The sequence below is a fragment of the Dromaius novaehollandiae genome, chromosome 8, assembly GCF_036370855.1.
Source record: "Dromaius novaehollandiae isolate bDroNov1 chromosome 8, bDroNov1.hap1, whole genome shotgun sequence".
NCBI classification, from domain to species: Eukaryota; Metazoa; Chordata; class Aves; order Casuariiformes; family Dromaiidae; genus Dromaius; species Dromaius novaehollandiae.
In genome coordinates, this window is record NC_088105.1 from 15,686,636 (window position 1) to 15,705,633 (window position 18,998).

Here is an 18,998-nt window from a genome sequence, read left to right on the forward strand (position 1 = left end):
ATCCAGTGAAGCTTTTCTGGACATACCTACACTTGATTCTGTAGCTCGAAAATGTTATCCATAATTCATGTATTTATAGAGAGATCAAGTGTCACCAGTGTCATCATAAGAATTCTGCCTGAATCAGTATTAATGGAGATAGAAATAGCATGCATTGAGTTCAGCTTAACCACAAGCTATAGAATAAAGGATCGACTATGCATGAAAAACACAGTGCTTTAGGAACAATGTGTGCTCAAACACATTTTATTTTATTTTTCCAATGAGCAGTGTTTGTTCCAATTGAAACAAATGCAGGATAGCACAGGAATCTTTCAGGCTGCACAAAGTAAAATTTTGAACCTACTACCACAAGAAAGTATTTCTTATATAAAAGCAAACTTTCTTGTGTAATTGTTCAACAGCTAAAATGCTAAAAAAATGTTACCCATTATCTGTTAAAATGCTTGATTTTTCATCCTTACAATATATAAAAATGTGTATATAATACACATAAATATATACACATATTTAAAAAGAGAGCTGATTATTAGCTAGCTTCATGCACCTTTTTAGTCATTTGACCTCAGTTATATATAACTATCTTCATGAGACCTACACAGGTATATGGCAGCAATAGAATACTACAAAAGTAGAGATATGAAATGAGTAACTATTTTTCAAATTTCGCTGTGCAAAATATCATTGTACATTTTCCCATTTATAAGCTGAAATAAATTTTCTGTAAGACTAATAACAAGTGACTGAGACTTAGTGTTGGGTAGCAAGCATGCTTTTCAATGAAATAAAAATACTTTTCTTTTTAAATTCTCCATTATCCACTCTTGCAATGGTTGCAGTCGTCTTGCAAATTTGAAAAGGAAATTATCCTCTCCATCCTGCACATATGAAAACCAGTAACAAAAAATCACCATTGTTGTGATGGTGCAGTAGCAATCACGGAATTTGCAAGTTGTATTCCCTGTCTTTAAAAATTTCAAAAATTTTTTTTTACAGAAAGTAAGTTACTATGGAGAAAAGATATCTCCAAGGAATTTCTCCAGTTTAGTGGCCCTACAAATAACATACATTTGACTTTCTATTGCAAATACACTTTCTGTTGCAAATCTATTGCCTAAGGTGGAAAGTTAATCCATCAAATCAAATATGTATGATGCATTAAGGAATAGTGTATTGGTAAGCCAAATGTTGCAAGGAAATTATACATGAAAAATATTTGACAAGTCTTACCCAACTATTGGTGGGGGGGTTTAAAAGTGCAAGTGCACACATGCTCGCTTTTTAAAGTGAATTTGTTGCACATGAAAATCACTTTTTATTAATGTCAGCAAAAATGTTCCACCTGTAGGATATATACAGCATAAAGCTGTTGCAATATAAATCCTTTATGTGAGGCTTTTTAACTGTAAGTCTGAATGCCATGGAACTCTCTGAATAATGAGCTATGCTTCATGTGTTTAATTCAGATTCTATTCAGTTGTGTGTAATTTTGTCAATTAAATGTATGTCCAAAACATGGAAGGGGGGGGGGGGTTGTTCTTTGGGGTTTGTGGTGCTTTTTGGTTGCTTTTGGCTTGTGTTCTGTTTTTAGGTTTTTTGCTTCTGGAGGGGCTGGGGGCTTGTGTGTGTTTTTAATAATGCTAGTAACCGCTTGTTAAAAAGACACTTGAAAAAAACCACTTGCATATCAGACATACTGACCACAGTCAACCTGGATTAACTCTATATTGGAGGAGTGAAAAATCTCAGTAGCTCATCACAGACTACCATATCTTTTTATATTTTGTTTCTCCTCAAAATGCATTTTCTGTTCATCAGGGTAATTTCTCTCATTTTACTGAGATTATTTTTCTGTACCAATTTTCCTCTTTACCATTCAACAAACATTTAATTTTTGTTTCAAGGGAAAGGTTGCCTTACTATGATAGGCAACAGGACAGCTGGCGATTCATGAGTAATGAACTGCCTTATGAGGAGGAGGATTCATGTGTCTAACATGCTCTATTCCTCTGTATCACAACTACATGTCTTATCACCTGTTGATGCTCTAAAGCAAGAGTGAGATGGCAGATCACTCTCATACAATAACACTGTTCCTGCTTGTTGACCCTATCATCTTTGAGATGGGTAGGCATACATAGTATGATATAGCTTGCCTTGGTACCCCGCACACATAGTATGAAGAAATTATAAAGACTTGTTTTTAGACTATAAACATAGATTAAGTTGTTAACTTAAAATTTCACATTAACAGAATTTTCTACTGTAATACTCTACTGCAAACACTCAGTTTGTAGTTAAAGCATTAATGCCAACCTAACTTACCAGTTGTAACAATCCCACTGAAATGTTATGCTGGTAAGACACACAATGTATCCTCTGCCCCTCTCAAGAAAATCCTAGTAAGCTTCCCCAAGCAGACTGGTGTATGTATATTGGCTCTACACTGAAGACCACCCCTGACCCTGAAGCCTGCGTTAGGAATTGCTTGCAGTCCTCTGTCTCTTCATGTTCTTGCCCCTACCTCTTCCTTCGGCCCTCTGAGAACTCTCTTCTCCTGCTCTATTCTCAACTCACAATTTACTCACCACTGTCCTCTTGTTCCAACTGTGTTCTTATTCCTCCACCCCAATTTTAAGAATATCTCCAAACCCTCCTTCCAAAGTTCCTTTTCTCCAGTCCCTTGCAGTGTTTACCCTGTCCCATCTTCCTCTGTCTACTGCAGAATTTCACTTTTTGTTTGAAAACATCGAGGAAATGGCACACTGACTCCTGTGGTTTCTTTTCTTCATTCTCATTCCCTTTGCTTTCAACTCTCCTTTCTTTACACTTTCACCATCTGGAATTGTAACTCAGCACTCTATTTTCCTTTTTCTTGGTAGCTAGTCTTTCTCTGTTCTCCTTTGGAACCTTCTTTGCCTTTGGTCAAAGTCTTTCTTTCATTTTGCCTCCCCCTTCTTTTTTGCAGGAAGGACTCATTCTCTCCCATAACACCAGCAATTAAATATCTTCATTGACAACTCCAAAATCTATTTCTTCAGTTTTGATCTTTCCTGAAACAGCAACCCAGCCCCTTCACTTGTCTCTACATTTTTCCTGATGTATTGCCACCACCTCTAGTCAAAACTATCCATATTTTCCTGTTACTTTACCTTTTAGCTTAACAGTAACACTGAAAGTTATTCCTTTCCTTCTGAATTCCTAGTGTTCAAAATCTTGGCCTGTGCCATGGTTATCTATTGACTTTACTACTGCTAAACCATCATTTTGTGATCTTGAAAGATCTTAGCATTTGAGATGCCTAGCTTCCCTCTCTTCTTGAGCTATTTCATTAATTTTCTGTCTACTTCCAGTATTATACATTAGGATAGCCCACAATTATCAAGGCTTCGATGAACTCTGCAGCTTTGCATAAATGTCATATGGGTGTTTTGGTGCTACACTGCTGGTGCTCTATGGCCCTTTAAAGAGATCTCTTCCAGCAGTCAGAAACTTAATAGTGACAGTGTATTATAATATCCACTGTATGGGCTACAAAATAGATGGATGACAATTAGAGTTATATCACTGCTACTCCAATATTTCACATATGTTATTTCACACTAGATCTTATTTTGGTGAGTTCTGTTTCAGTTTGCATGCTCCCAATTTATTTTTTTTTCCATTCTCTTACAGAGCTAGCAGTTAAACACTTTGAAGGATATTGTCATGGAGATTATCCAGACAAAGATAGGAACAGGTGTTCACAGAAATGATTAGGAAGACTTGTTTAAGACAAAATTATGAATGGTTTGAATATAAATGAGTGGTTAAGTTGAAGAAACAAATTTTTTTAAAAAAAAAAAGCTTTAAGTGATTTTATATATGATAGTCTTTCACCACAATTATCAAATTCATTTAAGCTGTGCTGATCATTAGTTATTGCATATCTCTGTACTTGATTACAGAACACTTCAGAAAGGGAGTATCACTTGCTAATATTCAGCATACAAAAACGTCATTAATAGACTGTACTTAGCTTCTGTTTGCTTCTAATACAGTCTTTTTGTTGGCCCATAACTGATGATTTGGGAAATAGAAATCTCTTAGCACCACTCACTTTCATTAACGGGAATTATTCCCTTGACTAGTGACATCAGTAGGTTTGTTAGAACCCACTGGCAGTGCCTGCAGCACTGTCTAAAGACTTCATGAGAAAGAAAAGAAAACAATGTGTGAAATAGATAATTGCTTCATTCAGTTGCAGAGAAAGCCTGACCTAGTACAACTACAAAAATGTATTTCATGATGGATTAAATTACAAAAGCATAATGTATAATGTCTTAGAAATATTTGTGAAGTTTGTATTATAGCATCATGTTTTGTAAACAAGAGGAAAATAACATATAACTTAGAGTGGGGTTTTACTAAGCAAAATACAGCACTTGCAAACATTAAAAAAGCTTTTTGCTATAAAGTCACATAGCAGAGCGTTATTAGTAGCTATTGGCATTATGCTTAATAACAAGGCTACACTTTTCAGTACAATTGTGAGTCTGGTACCTGTATTTCAGAGAAGGTTACTTGCAAGTATCTAATTTTCTCTGTTTTCTTTGAAAATCAAAAGGAACACAGTTAAAGAACAGCTAATGCTATAGAGTGGCTAGTTTTATCTTCAGCATCATTAAATGTTCAGACATCACTTAGTATCACTGTTTAGTTAAAAACAAAACAAAAACACTGCCAGTCCTAAATTGACTAAGTTATCTTCCTCCCCTCAATTACAGAATAAATACCTATCAATCTGCGATTAAGAACAAACATGCATCTGTTTTAGTCACACCCAGTTTCAAGGGGGGGGGGGGGGAATCCATCGGAACAACTGCCTATCACTTACAAACTACTGTTACCATTTGCCTCTTTCTTGGATCATATACTGAAGATTCAAGTTCTGGAAAGGGTACAAATGTGGATCCTCAAGGTAGTGGTTCTGGAGACATACTAGTTGTCTTCTCAGTGTTCTGCTGAAGTGATTTCAGTTTGTTCCTTCAGTCCAAACACACGTACAAAATGTGACTACAACAGTTTTGTTCACATCTTTACTATGCATACTGTTTGGAGGATGCTACTTTGAGTTTACTTCATCTGCAGCCAGCACCTTTGAGTCAAGGCTACTTGACACTTAGGAAAATGTTGATGAGGTGGGAAGACCAGTGTTCCGGTTAACATGTTAACAGCACACTGCCCGATCACTACCAAATAACTTGTCACAACATCTTTCTCTTCCTATTTTTCTTTCACCTCTCACCTTTGGTTAAAGTGTTTATGAACTGAGTTTTTTACCTTGCCTTTTCTCTGTATTTTAAGTGTTTCCTATTCCTGTAGCTTTTCGATATCATATATTGGTTGTAATGAATCACACAGTTGTTGACAGATTGTTACAACCAAAATACATGCCAAATATTGTTTACAGTTGTGATTCATTAGGAGAGTTGGAGCTATGGAGTATAGTGTTTGGTTTCTGGTTAATTTCTAACTTTTGGAGTAAAAGTGAATTGTCATAATTGATCATCCTGTACTATAAAACAGCTTTTTAAAGTTGCTGAGTGCTTTTCATTCCCAGAATGAAACTGTTTGGAGTGATCAGACAGCAGTGTGGTCTGGTGATCTTAATTTACCTCTTAATCAGTCAGAAGCTTCAGTGCTTCCCCAGGTGGTCTCTGTCAAGTTACTGACTCATTTTACTTCAGTTTCACCAGCTGTAACATTGAGGTAGCACTCACCTATCTCATAAGGCTACTGTGTGGAATGAATAGATAATCCTCATAAAGGAGGGATGTTAACAGGAGCATGGCAGGTTGACTCGTATACTAAACACTCATTTTTTTCTACCAAATTAATTCTTCCATTATTAAGCCACTAAGTTGTCTTGTGAGATAAATTTAACTAGACCTCTACAAAATATCCCCACTTTACAGATGGAAAAAATGAATATACAAGATTGAACTTTTCCCAAAACATACAGTGAGTCCACAACAGAATTAGAAATGGAACCTCAGAATTTGCACCTTCCTGCACAAAAACTCTACCCACTATCACTTCTTAGAAAAAGCATACTTCTGTAGACTACATATCTGGTGTAGTGTACTCTCTACACTCTGGTATACACTGTACATGTGATCCCTGATTAAATACAAGGTTCAGGTCACTAAAAAATGCTGGCATGTCTCCTGATGAACTGCTTACCTTTTGCTTCAATAAAGAATTAGAGATTTTAACAATGAGGAGAAAATTAGCAGGATGACAATGCTGTCTTTTTTTTTTTTTTTTTTTTAACAACTCTGGAAGAATTCAAGATTTTACTAGGCAAGGCATGAAAAGAAAGTTCATATTTTTAGACAAATGTACATAGATGGAAAAGACAGAAAAGTTCTCAGACACAGACTTTGAGGAAGGCACGAATACCAAGAGCTTGTCTGTGTTTGTTTTGCTTTTTTTTCCCCTCCCCACCTAGATCAGTTAATTAAAAATTACCCCTTCTTACAAACCTTATCTCATTAAATGTGTAGAGCTTCATGGCTGTCATACCATATAAGAAGTAGGATTCATGGGAAACTGAATGTCTAGCCCATCAGAAGCAGAAAATTAATGATAGCTAACCTGAACTCCAGTACCAAAGCTTTTTTCTAAATTATGCAATGGTGCTGATATCCTTGGGATAGTGCTAGTCAAACTCTAGAAACAGAACTACTGCAACTGTCAAGACAAATTAGCCCTATACAAAAATTTTTGTTTGGAAATAAAAATTTCTAATAGAAAGGTATCTACTGATACCTTTAGCTCACATACAAAAAGAAAAATAAATATAAGCCTTAAATTCTCCGGGTAGATTTTGTCATCTCTAGAATATTAAAGAAATAAAAATCTTAGACTTATTGCTTATTTTAGATATGGCTGTTTATGGGCATGGCCACCTTTCTTATATATTAGAAAACAAGTATGTGTGGATGAAACAGTCCACTGAAGCATGGCAGCTATTTATTTATTTATTTGGTAGTGATCCAGACTGAACCTTTTCAAAAACAGCAAGAAGTAGGACAAAGCTGACAGTCGTTAGTTTATAGTATTCTCGCAGATTAGATTGCTTATCTGATTTTTATTTTTACTCAAAATATAAGGAATTAAGATTTTTTTTTTTTAATGGAGCAGTGAAGAGAAGAAAAAAGAACAAATGCATTAAAAAGAAATGCAGAACCAGAACCTAAAACCTTGTGGATGAATCCCAATCAGGTATCACCTGACCACGTGTACAAGATAATTCTGTGTCCTTAATGTTACCTTAAACACAGAGCCAGCTTCCTGTTAAGTCTGATAGAAAGGTAAAATGAATACATAGTAAGAATATTTATACTAGAACATGTCCTCATTGCTTCAAATATTTCATTACTATTTTTCAACAGAAATAAGAGATTTTCTATCTATTTCAGTTCCACAGTGTATTTTACACAAAACTGGCAGATCAGTGTGAGATTCAGAAGATACACTGATTGTTCTCTAATATAGTTCCATAGCTTTTTACTATCTTATTTTATTATTACTTCTGTTTGCTGGCTCCTCTGCTTTTGGTTTTCTACTATGTTAGTGATGTTTGGTATTCTTCCATTATAACCAACACTTTATTGACTATTTCTTACAAAAATGCATGGCATAATTATGTCAAGTCAGAATTCAATTTCTGGAGTTTTGTCTCAAAATGAAATTTTTGGGCTTAGTAAGTCAACCTATATTTTGACCTAACCCATAGTAAATTATAGGGAAATGGAAAATGAAATGTAAATTTATGAAAAAATGTCTTATACTACAGCATCCAGTGTAAACAGATTTTACATTACATTTGTATGGACAATTAACATTTCATAAGCAGAGAAGTTTCAGAAACAAAGTATTCTGAGTTTTAAGGTAGAAATGTGAACATGTTATGTCAAAATGACAAAGTCCTGTTTTCCCTTTGAAAACTTTTTGTTAAAGAAGGTAATTATACTTTGCATTTCCTTCACTGTTAAGTTGAAAATCTACTGAAATTGGCAAAGAAAATGCTTTCATCATACCAAAAAAATGGTTTGATTTTTGGATTGCTTGGGCTTTCTGATGCAATTATAATAGGACTTTTTAAACTTCTTAAGTCTTTGTAGTCTTAAAATTACTTCCTGCACAACTACAGCTACTATGAAAGACATTATGCTGCCCTTTGTATCACGCTGACTTAGTGGGATGCAATCTATATTCTGTCCTTCTTTTGGGAACTGTATTCTTCTTCCCATACTTCTCTGCCCTAAATTAATGGTCTTGATTGCTTTCTAAATAACTACATGGCAATGATGATAAGATTCTTGGCAGTTTAACAGCTTCCCACAGAGTTCAGCAGTAAAAATGGTAAAAATAAGGTCATCTTCACTGAAAATACTGAGAAAAGTTATAAGAAGTATCAAATGAATTAGTCAGCAGTTTCAGAAAACAACACTGTATTTGTCCTTCAAATGTTGAAGACTTTCTTTCCAAGTGTAAAACTAAAAATCAGTACACTTTACATTTAAAATCATACTTTTTTTTTTTTTTTTTTTAATACACACCCAAATAGATGTGTCTAAGCAATCTGACTTCCCTGGTGCCATTCAGGCTGATCTGATTTTTCCATTTTTCTGCTTCCTAAAGCTGTTTTCTTCAAGACAAAATCTAAGCAAAACTTGACTTGTTTTGCACAAAATGTCTATATTACTGGTATTTGCAGGAGACGTGAAGCCTGAAACTTAGCCTATTGCTCTAAAACGATTATAAACCTGATGTGCAGATAATTATCCCATCTGTCTAGAAGTAATAACCTTGAGAAAGTAACATCTGAACATACTGCAGTTGCAAATAATCTAAAAATCCAACTTCAAAGTGAACCCAGGGAAATTTCTTCCGAATTTCCTATGATGCATTACTAATATGATGCCTCTGAGCTTTAGTCACACAATTCCCTCAAAACAAATTTTGTTTGCTGTGGAAAAACTCTTGCAGGTAAAATTTGTCACCAGTCGATGAAAAATTTGGCACTCACTTAACAACGGTTTGATTTGTGCTTATTCTGCAAAGGCAATCCAGGCATGATCTACATTTCCAGAAACTTGTATCAGTGGTACCTACTGCCAACTCCTGTGAAGCTGAACAGTGGAATTTCGATACACTATAACCTCAAATATTTAGACCTTTACTTTGCCAAAATAAAGTTGGTGTTAATTTTAGTCTCCAGTCAGACTACCTGCAGTCTGTATGTACATGCCTAGACATCTCCAATTCCTTGTTTATTTGACCCCTTGTGTGTTTTCTTCAGCAAAAACTGTAGAAGATGGAGTTTCCTAAGTTTGGGAACAGGAAGGGAGAAGGATGCTCAATTTTACTTTCTGCTACCACCATTACCACCTATTCCCTTCTTTGCATCCCTAATCCTCACAACTTCCTCCTGCTTCCTACAGCTGCCACCACAGTTTGCTTTGTCACCTCCCAATTTCCTCCAGAGAAGACTATGGTGAGTGTGGACTAAGTGATGTTAATGTAAAAGATTTGGTAGGACTAGTGAGCGAAGGTATTATTTGTTCAGAGAAATGACTTGATCTTTATTTGGCAGGTGCAATACAGTTGAAGTGTGACAGTTCAAATCACTACTGCAATGGTAATTCACAAAGCCAAATGATGAAGCTGATTACTTCTCTAGGTATAATTGAGGAAAAAGGGGGCGGGGGGGAGGGCACAAGAAACAATTGTTGTAAAGTATGCCGGTTCTGAGACTGCAACTACTGCAATGAAGCTTAAGGGAGAGTTGGAGAAAGCTGTAGAAGGTGACAAGTGAAAAGTGGCTTATAACGTGGCAAATAAAAGCAGCTGCCCAGAAGTATAATCCACAGTCAGTGGCTACTTTAACACAATGTCACTCCTTATGGCTCTTGACTTTTCCAACCTGCAATGCAGGGAACAGCAGCTCTGAAAGAGGCCCGAGGCTTGTGTTTTGGTGTGAGCTTTCTAATTAATACTCAGTCTACAGAGAAAGGGCTGTTCCCAGAGGCCTGGCAGCATAAAGGTGTCTAGGACATGAGGCTGTGCCTGGGCTGCACTTCCAGGTCTACCAGTTTTAATTTGGGCTAACTAAACTCTTTAAGGTTGTGGTATATAAGTGATAAACATGCAGCTAGATGAATACATAATATAGAAAATACATAGTTCTGTGTCGTTCAGCAGAAAGTCTTCTACTGGTGTAGATTTAGGATCTCTCTCTACAGAAGCAGCAAAATCATGAAAGAATATTTAGATGCATGTCCTCAGTGAATCATCTATTTGATATTTATCAGCTACTTCAGGTTCTCAGGAAAGTCATACAGGCAGTTTTTAGTTTAAAAATGCAGCATCTGTTTGAGTCATGTTTGGAAAGTGGTCGGTCTCTACTACTCTCAACAATGCAATTTCATGCTAGCTGTGATTAAATCTATCACTACTCATCAGTCAACACTGGCTTTGCATATTACCAGGTAAAACAGTGGTACAGATTTGCATATGAATTAGATGTGAACACAAAATCATGTTTCTGTCAACCATGTAAGATGGACTTGTGCTGACTGTTGACAGACAGTAGTGATACATTGTAAAGTTAGTATGTGATTTTATGACCAGTGTAAGCCAGGTGAAGACCGTGGGATCTCCACAAGGGAGACACCCTCATGTCACCCTTTACAAAGGGGTGATTTCTAGATAAGTTAGATCTGCTCTGATTAAATATATATGTATATATTTTTTCGTTTGGAGAGTGAGTTTTCAATTGGATCAGCCTGTCAATCAGATTCACCTTCATTTTTGTGATTATCATAACTAATGCAAAGAAACAGCAGGTGCTCCTGAATGGTGGAAAAGACAGCACCTCAGTGGAACTGCAGTGTTAGAGTGGCTTGCGGTGATTTAGACCATCCTTTTGTAGGGGTGCAGAAGACTTACTTTAGCATAAATTTGCTGTCACAAAGTTTATGGATCAATTCCTTCTGTTAAGTGGCCATGGCTCAGTATCACAGATGAAAATCATGGAGGGAAAAGGGTGCGTGGGGAAATGACAACCAAAAACACTGTCTGGAAACTGCACAGTGTGATGCTTATGGTGATGCATCCATAAATATGATTGCGTAGGTTGTTTATGGTGTCATCTAATATTTATTTCACAATTGGTGTTATCTGTAATTATGCTTAAAATTAAAGCTTGATTTAGTGTAATAAATTGTTGTACACATTACTACTGAGACTTTTTCTGGTTATATAAATTGCCATTATTGATCCTTTAGTTAGTGTGTCTTCTAGGAAAGGCATTCCATTGATTCTGTAAAGTATGTATGCTATCCATAATGCATTGTTCTCTTATATATCCATTCAGAATTTTTGCAATTGGCAGACATATATTTATAAATTCATCATTTCAAAACTAATTTATTTGGTTCTTTTTTGTCTCCTTCAAAATTTATTATCATGTGTTCATAATTAATTATATAAAAATAAGTGATACTTTTATAGGCTTAATTCCTAAACACTGATCTGTAAGGTGCTAAAATATTTGCCAGTGAATTATGAAAAAAACATGTATCAGTCACTATTCTTCTGCTAGAGCTCCTGCAGGAGTAGTTTAAGCAGAAAGTATTACTTGCTTACTTGATTGTGCTGCTAATCATTCAATCAAAGTCCATTTCAGAAACAAAAGTTACTCCAGTCTAAAATAGTTCAGCTCTTCTTCTGCTGCCTTCCTTTAATCACACTGCTTCTGTTAGGCTGTCTGATAGTAAGATTTTGTAACAACTGACTTATGTAAAAGTCCTAGAGCACATTTCAGCACTTCAGAACACTGCATCAGGAACACTTTGGTATCACTAAAAAAAACTTGCTGGTTTGTTTCAGTAATAACTGTATTGATGGTAAGGATAAAATGAGGAGGAGAATATGGGAATGGGAGGAGTACTGAGAGAGGAGAGAGATGGGAAAGAAAGCATACCAGAGCGAGGCTATATCAAGATCAGTATTAGTTCTGCTCCTATGTACATCCCCTCATCATTCACTGCGGTCTGCTAAACTGACTAAAGAGACCAATTTAGTCTGCTAAATAATGGACTAAACACTCTCATTGTGGCCACACTTCTGTTTTAAAAGAAACCTGTATGAGCAAAGCCAAATGCGACTGGCAAAAGATTAATACAATAGGAGCTTTCACCCTTATTATGGGAGTTAGAAAGCTTACAATCTTAATTTTCACCTGCGTAAATTTACAGTCAACTGAAACAGTGCTCTGCCCTGCTGGCTTATTAAGATGAAGCATAATACAGCTCCGCATTTCCATTTGAGTTCATAAAATAAAAATTAATGCTTTTTACAGGCATAGAATTGTGTTTGAGAAATCTACAAATAAGAAGATGTATAACCACAGTATTCCCAAGAGGAGAATTTATAGGTTATCTATTGCTTTTCTTGTGCTAAAGTGATTCTGAAGAAGCAACAGTTACCCCCAGCCAAGAGCTGAATCCCCATTCTACTCTATCCACACAAATAGAAACCTACACGTGAGGATTATCAACCCACTGTTCTGTCTGGAGGAAGGCAGTTCTCATTGTAACCTTGTCTATTTTTCTCTCAGCCATTCTTGCGTCTTCAACTTTGCTGCCTTCAAATGTTTTTCTCTCTAAAAGTGTCTGTCCAGTATCAGTCTCTTGCCTGCTCTCAGGATTGGGGTAGTTTAGTACCATGAATTCCTCACTGTTTGATTTATATTTGATCTATATTTTCTGGTCCTGTGTTCCACCTACTTACTGTACATTGCTTGACTTCTGTTCCATTCTTTCTGAAATGGGAATGATATGTTTCTATGTTTCCCTGCAGTGCTCAGACCTTGATCAAGGTCTCTGGATTGTATCCAAACATAATTAAAAATAAATATACAAGGTAGATGTATATGAGGTTCAAAAGCAGATTTTTACATATCCCAGTGCCTTCCTGCCAGTGCTCTTTTGTTCCTGTATTTTTGTCTCTTTATGTACTCCTAAGAATGCTTTGTATCAAAAAATTCAAATATAGTAGTCTCAGGGATCCAATTCTGTTGCCACTTAAATTGGAGAGAACCTTAATACTTTAAACCGTCAGGAGATAGCCCTTAGTAAAGAATGCTCTCCGTTTTTGTGGAGTTGTATAAGCTACATTCTTAGCACAAATATGTTCTTGTGTTTCCTAACTGGATGTGAACAACATGCATGGGAATAGTAGTCTCAGATGTACAGCTGATGTTCTTTAATGAGGATCATAATTCTGCTTAGTTTTATACATTCCAGTTGTCATACTTATAATATTGCTAAAAAGTTTCCAGGCACAGACACTAGGTTACAATGCTGGACATCAAATTTATGTGTTTTGTAACCACAATTTTAGAGATAAAAGTAAAGATTTAAAAATGGTGGATAAATAGCATCATGGTAAATGGCTAACTAAAACTATTCTCCCTGTGTACATTAAAATTCGTAAGATAAATACTGGTTAGAATGTCAACAAGGGATGAAAAAGAATACATGGCACCCATGCCAAGACCTACAAGTTGGATTTAGCCTGGGAATAAACTAGAAATGAAGCAAATGACAGATATAAATAGAGTATGAGCTGTAGCACTCTGCTCCATTATGAGATAATTGGAAAAGATAGATAAGGGGGAACTCTGAACTGAACATCATGTACTTAAATTTTTATAAGGCATTTCAAAAGGTTCTCTGGAGATTGATACTGAAGGTACAAAATCAAATACTTATAACAAGGAAAAGAAGTAAACAACCCAAAAAGTAAATAAACAGGGTAGATATAATACAGAGCAGTGACACTTGCAAAATTCACTTTCTTCAGGAAAGAATGTACAGTAACAATGCCATTATGACTATAGAAAACATACCATCTTTTTTTTTTAAACATATTCAATATAATAAAAGTAAATTAGCTTGAAAGTCAAAGAGAAAAAAAATCTACTGAATAGGAAGATGATATAACTTCAAGAAAAAATAAAATAGTATAAACGCCTTTTTTATAAAGGAATATAAAATGTTCCTGTAGCCAGAACAGAGAGAATCCTAATTGAATAAGCCAGATAATCTCTTATAGATGTAGCAAAGCAGAGGCTTGTTGCACTCATAAAAGGGAAGCAGACTAATCAAGATAAAATTAGTATTTGTTTGCCTTGAGCCCAGACATAAACACACTAAAATAACAACAATAACCAGCAACAATGAATAGGCATTTTGCAACCTATATATGTATATTCTGTTGCAACATAAGGAACTAAAAAAAATCCAGATATTTCAACTCTTTTTCTACTGCGTGAATATACTGAACATATAGGTAAAAATGTGGTCATCGGCATTCATTAACCAGACTGTGTGACTGCTGTACATCTGGTCACAGAAGGGAGACAAATACTTTGTGGTCAAATGGGATAGACATACTTCAGGTAGAGGATAGGCTACTTTGGCACTGGTGAATGGGAGAAGTGGGAAAAGACTGGCAGAACTTCGCATATTCCTGGGTATGTATATTAGGTGTTCAGATAATGTAGCTGCACAATAAAATTGCTAGTGATTACCTTTTTTTTAATTATCTGTTACCTTGCTAAACACAGAGCTGGTGTGCAGGTGATAATATAAATACATTTACGTCTGCTCTGTGAATTATATTTTATATCAGTAATGTGTAGGAGAAGCAAAGTATTTGGTAGGCGCATAGGTGGAGGTAAGAGCAATCAACAGATTGCTGCATAAATACTGTGGTTAGTCAGACAAAAAAAAAAGGCTAACCATCCATTGTTCAGTTCATCTGAATAAGGATTTCTTAAGGCCCTGATTCTGGAAATACTTCTCAACTGGCTTTATTATCATTTATTTTACCAGAACATTACGAATTCCAGTAGATGAGGACATCACTTTGCACTGAGAAACACAAAACAAAAGAATAGTCTTTGCTATTAAAAATTTATGACTAAATATATAACAGAAGAATTTCATAATATTAGTTGTTGTGATAAACAGTGGTCTTAGCATAGTAAGTATTAAGAAAGGTAGGATTAAGAATGAAAAAGTAAATACTCAATTATTATAACTTTTAAAAAGATTATTTTCCCCCATATACTAACATGTAAAGTGAAATCTTGCTCCATTAAATGAGACCTTTGCCATTTATCTCAATAGGGGCTAAGATTTCATCCTCATAAGGCACAGAGTAGTTCCTAGAACCCTGCTATGTGTTCACTTTTCCACTCTCATGCCTTTATTACAAGAGAATTAGTCTATTTTGGTAACTTCTCAATGTCAGTTTTTCTCATATTCCCACTGCATTCCCTCTTCTCTAGATGTATTTTTTTTTTTTTTGCCATGAAATCAGAGGTTATATACGTATCTCTTTTTAGTAAGGAGAAGGAAAAGGAATAGGAAGTTTCCAAGTTTGTATGATTCAAAAATCCAAAGATTTCTGAGGCCTGCCCCCCGCCCATAGCCCAGACAAACTGCGTGTACGTATCATGCCCTTATGGTACTTCTGTGATTGATCTGAAAGGCCTGAAATTGCATTGTTACAGCTGAAAGATCGAGAAACTATCTGAATGACAATGGAAAGCTTAGGACTTGTAATTCATCACCTGCACTGGAAGAGCAGAGAGACCATCAGTATCCCTCTTCCTACGTTTTAAGGATGCTATCGTCTGCTGTAATGATGGCTAGGTAAGAGAAAATATAGCCTTCTATTGCATATCTTTGAGATCCTGGTTCAAATCCTTTCTCAGCCTGGACTTCATGTATTGTCTTGGGTCATTTGCTTATTTCGGCACTCCAACTCTAAAATGTCACCACAAAAAAACAAGTAAAAGTTACAAAATAAAATTATGCTTTCACACCTCACAGTGCTGTGAAATAATTATATTGGCTAATGTGAAGGAGATTCTCTCAGTGTGACTTAGAATGATTGACTGTAAAATCTCTTCTCTCCCAAATGGTCCATTAGTGAAGCTGTGAAATAAGACTGGTTTGGGGAAATTTGTTGAGAAAGCAATTGTTTGAATGTGGTCTAGACTCAGAGATTAAAGAAATAGGTCTAGCTGGAGTTTTTTGGGTTTGTTTTTCTCAGAATCACTTTTTTCAGCCAATCTGCACAGTTGAAAAGAAAATTATTTATCAACAGAGTAACTTTATTCCAGTTTACTGGTGAACAACCTATCCACTGGAAATGGGAGTGAGACTGTAATCACATCACAAATGCAAGTAGGATTTCACTTTACATGTCTGTATGTAGGGGAAAATAATCTTTTTGAAAGTAATAATTGAATATTTACTTTTTCAAATCAAAATGGTTTCGTGTTCCTAAACCATTTATAGAGTTTATTTATGCCAGTATTTCAGCAGTTATCTAACAATCCTACTCATGTATACTCTGGGTGAGATGATCAAATACCAAGAGAAAATTTTCTATGCTGCTTTGGCTTGATCTCTTTCATGACTTTGAAAATCACCAAACTATCAACGAGTTTTCATTGAAGTAATTTTAAAACACGTTTCACTATGATATTTTTGTTTATTCTGAGAATCAACTTGACACTGTAATTTTACTTCTTTTATACTTATCCTGGTGATTTTTAATCAAAATCTCATTTCAACTTCAGAGTAAGCTTTACTGTATTTGGGATATGGCTAGAGGATGATGTAGCAATTTGTTTAAGGATCTTTCCTTGTAGTATTACGAGCAGAGAGAAAATCTTTCTCTTAGACACCTAAACACCATCTCCTTCAAATGCTAGCTAACCTCTGATGCCAGATATTTACATTCTGATATAAAGCTTTTCCCAAATATCTTCATTAGAAATTTCAATTTATTATTTGACATGGTGATCTTCAGCCTGGGGTACTTTCCAAGTCCAAATTTATGATCAAGGGAAAACATAGGAATGCCTTACTTCGTTACATATCTGGATTTCACAGACTCCTGCTGCTCTGTATTAGCCAGTTTTCATTCTTCTAGTTAAGAGGCAACAGTGCTTGGAGTGGGAACAGGTGCCTAAGGTTTACAAGTAATCCAAGTGTTACAGTGTCTAGCTGCTGTTTTGGTATCTGCCTGTTGTTTATCATTGTATGTGTAGAATAATAATATTTCAAAAGTGCCCAAAACATCTCCATACTGAATAACAACAAATTAATACAATATTTTAAACATTTTCACAGATACACATGACTTTTCTTATGTCATTGCTTGTGAACTTCTCAATCTTCTAAATTATTTCTAGATTTCATAAAATGACTGCTGGTTTCACAAACTCCGGCTGCTAAGACGTCACTCGAAATATTCCATTTAGAACCTTATAGTATGTACTGGTAGAACTGCCATTTTAAATATACTACTTAAATGTAAAAGAGAGGAGTTCTCATGCTCCATGAACCTCAATTCAGAGTAGCATGGCATGAGGCCAGTAACTATTAGTTGTACAAACCTCCCAGCTTTGTATGGGGTGCAAATGTACACGCACCTGTACTATTTATCACTTTTAACGCACAGTAAACTATTACTTCACATTTGATAACAGAAAAAAAATCAGTGTGTGAATTCACAGGGCATTCCTTCAGATTGGTTGGTTTTTTTCTTTTTTAATCTATTGTGCCTATATTTAATATAGTGACAAGGGAAATGAAGCTAACTGATTTTTCCATATGTGTATGTGCAGTTATAGTAAATATGGAACAAGTTGCTTCATAAAGCTTTATACTGTAGTCCCTGGTATACCTTCTGTAGAACAGAAAATAATCCCTTCTACTCATACCAAGTAGCATACTGACCTATAATTATTCCCACTGAAATAAACAGGACCAATTGTAGTAGAAGGTGATTTTTTACTGTAAAAAGATGAAAACCTCTCTGCAGTTTACTAAAAAAAAAAAAAAAAGTGATTTTTTCCCCCTCAATTTCTCATGTGCATCAGAACACTTTTAGTGGCTAACGTTCTTCATGTGGATTCAGTACTTTTGCTGTATTTTGATGAATGCTAAATGACACACACGGAATGAAACTCTGGCCAAGACAGTGGTGTTCTAGAATACTAATGTACTATTCTACAGCCTTGCTGCACAAATCACAATTCCTCATGAATCCATGTAAGGTATGGAAATCTAACAGATAAAACATTGGTATTTCAGTTCCACAAGCTATAGGCTCAACTCTAAATCTGTCAGAGGTGAAGGGGTGACTGTGGGAAGAAGGCATAGAAGGAATGAAGTGGGTGTTTTGAGGTACTTCCAGCTGTGCATAGGTTTTACAGGTCATTTATGTTAGTTTTCATAACAGGGAATGCTGAAATGTCTTTTCTGCACTATGACCTAATGCAAAAGTTGATATAAATCTTTTTTTGCAGTTAATCTTTACTTGACCAGAGAAATAAGAATGTACTTGCAAAAGATTTTTAACTTGGAAGAAATTAGTCTTCCAATTAAAATCAACCCTCATGCCAGTTCTCATCAAACCGCTATTTAGTATAACAATAATTTAGCTTTTTTTTAAGTTTCGTTTGATGGAAAGATTAAAATAGTCTCTTCACAGTTACTGAAAGTCAATATGGAAATTTACTGACCAAGTTGTGTGGTAAAATGTACACAGTCCTTTTCCCGTAAAATAAATTCCCAGCTAATTCTTATTATTCTTCACCTTCATGTGAACTCCATTTAGGAGGAAAACAATCCAACGCACAACAAAGTCTGCTTTTTATAGCTCTTTCTTGACGCTAGTCATAGCTGGCAGTATTCATAAAGGAGAAATGCTACTAATTTATAATAGTATTCTTAAAGCTACTTATACTAGATTTACTATTTTTTGAAATTTTAGAAACTAAAAATATTTTATGCCATTATCTTTTGGACTGTATTCCAAAAATTTGTACTGATCGCTGTCACAAAACAGACTGA

The 18,998-nt window shown here is 35.4% G+C and overlaps 1 protein-coding gene and 1 long non-coding RNA gene across 6 annotated transcripts in view; one reads left to right on the forward strand and one right to left on the reverse strand.

The window, feature by feature from the left end:
- The window catches only part of LOC135329015 (uncharacterized), a 154,542-nt gene extending 144,804 nt beyond the window's left edge, over positions 1-9,738 (forward strand). The window contains exons 4-5 of one of the 2 annotated variants that reach the window (XR_010390141.1): positions 9,353-9,547; positions 9,647-9,738. This is a non-coding gene — a long non-coding RNA (uncharacterized LOC135329015). Of the gene's footprint in view, positions 1-9,352 lie in introns of both variants that reach the window. The other variant, XR_010390140.1, reaches the window with a different exon arrangement.
- Positions 1-18,998, reverse strand: part of KCNT2 (potassium sodium-activated channel subfamily T member 2) — a 173,799-nt gene that overhangs the window by 140,102 nt on the left and 14,699 nt on the right. The gene's annotated exons all lie outside the window — the stretch shown is intronic.